Consider the following 3,900-nt stretch of genomic DNA (forward strand, 5'->3'; position numbering starts at 1 on the left):
AATAGACCCCGTACCCACCATCCACTTCCTTATCATAGCGATGTTGGCCGCCCAGTAATAATTGACCAGACTCGGCAAAGCCAGCCCTCCCTCGCTGCGGTTCCTCTCCAACATCGCCTTCTTCACCCGCGGAGACTTTCCCGCCCAGACAAAGCTCATGATCAGCCCGTTAACTCTTTTGAAGAAGGACTGTGGGATAAAGATCGGGAATATCCACCTTTTGTGATCAATCCATTCCAACCAGGTGTGTTGATTTTATTCCAACCTGGAGTGAGGAAGTCGGGGCTTGAGTTCTACACTTCAGTGGGCCTTCCCACTTATTAGGTTGGGAAATACAGGCAGATTGATATGGAAATATCAGTATTGTCTACCAGGACATGGACTTCCTCAGTGACATTACCAGGCTGTCAAACAGATCAATTCATTCACCAGAAACAGTCCTGTCCAATCCCCAGGAGCTACCACTACGAGCAGTTTCACATTTTCTTCAACAATTATAATTCTTGCCCCACACCCAGGCTCACCCGATCGACCAGCGTCTCGGCCTTTTGGCTGAGATAAAGTGTAGTATCTGTTCTTATCAATCGCTTCTGAGTCTTTTGGCTAAGATAAGCGTGATGTCAGGTGTAATGCCTGGATCTGGTATGTCCCTCTTGTGGGGACCATGAATTGGATTCAATTTGAATTGGTTTTTGGGGCAGGCAAGGAGCTGGATTAGGGGTTTGCCCCTGTCCACACTCTGAGCTTTGGCTTTGTAACTCTGATAAAGTAATTTTTTTTTAAAAAACAACTGTGGAAAGAACACATGCTGTTCACCATTTGATTGAAGAATGACCACACAGGCCAGCAGGCATCAATAATTCCTCTTCTTCGTAGTAATCTCATAATTCTTTATGTTTGTGATATTAGAATTATCGGTGAACCTTCAAATAGTGCAGGTTACACTGTTGTGTGACTAGGAGTGAACTCTCCTGATTCTCTCTCTCTCTCGCACACAAACCCGTACCCACACCTGAGATTAGACACAGATCTTGCCCCTCATTTCGGACAATAACTTGTTGGATCAGCATGCAACTTCAGAATTCCGACAGTGCAGAAGGCCCATCAAGTCTGTACCCATACCCTATCCCTATCCCAGTAACCCCACCTAACCTGCACATTAAGGGGCAATTGAGCATGGCCAATCCACCTAACCTGCACAGCTTTGGTCTGTGGGCAGAAACTGGAGCACCCAAAGGAAACCCACGCAGACATGGGGAGAATGTGCAAACTCCGCAAAGTCACCCAAGGCCGGAATTGAACTGGGTTCCAGGCACTGTGAGTGCAAACTATTGTGCCACCGTGCTGCCCCGAATTGATACAGATTATAGATACAGTTCCCTCAACAAATTGTGCTGCAATTGGTCTCTGGTCAGGTCTTAGGCCTCATCAGGACAAGGGGCAATTGCATTCCATGGGACAGCCCAGGGTCAGGATGAGATTTGGCTCCTTGGGGAAGTCCAGGAAAGTCAAAAGAAACAGAGAAGGGCTCTAGAGCCACAGCAATTGATATTGCAACTGTGGCACTAGAAGTTTCTATACCTCCACAGTGATTAACAGAAATCAGGAATTAACAAATGTATTGTTATTCAATTAAACCATTTGGGCTTTCAAGAAAATCCAGAATGTATTTTCTGATGTTTAAAGAGGTTATCATGGTTTGTGGGAATTAAGTCCATGTTGATGGAGCAGGATTACTTTTAAGAACATAGAACTTTTGAAGCAGATCATGGGAACAGCCCCTCAAGTATTATCCACATCCAATGAGATCATGGTTGATCATCAACCTCTTCCACTTTCCCACCTGCTCCCCAAATGTTTTGATTTCCTTAGAGAACTCAGCCCTGAAGAATCCACAGCTCTCTGGGAATGAATTCAAAAAATCCACATCTTGAGTGATGAAATCTCACCTTATCTCAGTCCTAAATAACTGGCCTGTTACTCTGAAACTGTAACCTGGTGAGACGAGGTAATGCATTTGAGGAAGATAAATAAGAAACGGTCAGTATGGTGTAGAGTGGCTAGTACTGCTGCCTCACTAGGGACCCAGGTTCGATTCCAACCTCGGGTGACTGGAATTTGCACATTCTACTGTTTGCGTAGGTTACCTCCAGGTGCTAATCAATAAGTGTGAGGATTTTGAGCCGTGTACAGGAATGAGACACCACAGAGTGTTTTTCTACTGTTACAGATGCCTGGTAAGTTTAACGGTGGCTAAGAGAATGAACAAGAGCCATAACTTTTTTAAGTTTTACTAAAGTGAGGAAAGATCGATGTGTAATATAAAAAATATTGCTTGGTTATTTTATAAAACAAACTTTACTACATTTTCCAGTGGTCCAATGTCTATTTTTGCCCCTCTTACATTTTATATATTTACCTTATTATATACCTTTTATATATAAAACTCTTCCTATCTTCTTTTATATTACTTGGTATCTTATACTCATATTCCATCTTCTACGCCCCCGATTGCTTTTTTAATTGTCTTCTGCTCACTTTTAAAGGCTTCCCATTAATCCTCACCACTTTGTATGCTTTTTCTTTTGCTTTTATGCTGTCCTTGACTTCCCTCATCAGCCCATGAATGCATTTTCCTCCCCTTAGCATGTTTCCTCCTCCACTAAATTAAATTATTTTGTGCCTCCCGAATAACGCCCCAAAACTCCTGCTATTGCTGTTCCACTGTCTCCCCTGCTAGACTCCTCTTTCCTCGACTCTGGCCAACTTAATAATAAGAAGCTTTATTAGTGTCACAAGTAGGCTTACATTAACACTGCAATGAAGTTACTATAAAAATCCCCTAGTCGCCACACCCCTGTGTCTGTTCGGGTACACAGAGCGAGAAAATTCACCTAACAAGCACATCTTTTGGGACTTGTCGGAGGAAACTGGAGCACCCAGAGGAAACCCACGCAGACACGGAGAGAATGTGCAGACTCCGCACAGACATTGACCCAAGCCAAGACAGTAACTCCTCCCTCATGTCTTTGTAGTTACCCAATTGTAATACAGTTACATCTGAGTCCAGTTTCTCCCTCTCAAACTGCAGGGTAAATTCTATCATATTGTGGTCACTGCTCCCTAAGGGTTCATTCACCTCAAGTTCCCTAATCAAGTCTGCCTCATTACACATCACCAAATCCAGAATTGCATGTTCCCTAGTAGGCTGTCAGAAACTGCTCCAAAAAAAACATCTTAGACAATACACAAATTCCTTGGGTGGATGTTCCCACGCCCACGAGAAAACGTGCGGAAATCACTCTGGATTTACCTGGAGAAAATCCAGGGTGATTGTCCAATTTGCAGATGGCTAGCAGGGCCCCGGAGTGCTCCTCACAGCTCCGGTTGCCGATACAGGGCCCTGCACTTCAGGTCGGGAGTCCGCGCATGCGACATGGCCGACCCACACTGCTGTCCAACACCAAGAAGATAGCCCCTCCCCCCAGATCACATGCACCCGTGAATCGGTGGCCCCGATCGTTAGCCTGGCTGTCCTGGAGGCCCCCCCCGGTGATTGATCACCCGTCCCCCCCGTCCCCCGTCCCCCCCAACCAGGGCGGCCGCGGACTGAGACCGCAGCTGCCACGCCGAGTGCCCGCCGGGTGGAACCATGAGAGAACCACGCCGCCGGGAACTTGGCCAGCTGCACTCGGTGAATCGCCGCGGGGGCCTCTTTCAATGGCCCCCGACCAGCGCTGCATCAGCCACGCACGCGCGCGATTAACGGCGATCTTCAGACCCGATCTTGGGTTTTATGCCCATTCTCCGCCCCCATGCCGAGCGCAATTTTGGCGCGGAGGCTTAGAGAATCCTGCCCCTTTTCTTGGGATCCACTACCAACCTAATTTTCCCAGTCCA

The 3,900-nt window shown here is 46.6% G+C and overlaps 1 pseudogene; it reads left to right on the plus strand.

Annotated features, from left to right (window-relative positions):
• Positions 1-532: 532 nt before the first annotated feature.
• On the plus strand, positions 533-777 carry LOC119951092 (annotated as a pseudogene).
• Positions 778-3,900: the final 3,123 nt, after the last annotated feature.

Source organism: Scyliorhinus canicula, chromosome 16, assembly GCF_902713615.1.
Source record: "Scyliorhinus canicula chromosome 16, sScyCan1.1, whole genome shotgun sequence".
NCBI lineage: Eukaryota > Metazoa > Chordata > Chondrichthyes > Carcharhiniformes > Scyliorhinidae > Scyliorhinus > Scyliorhinus canicula.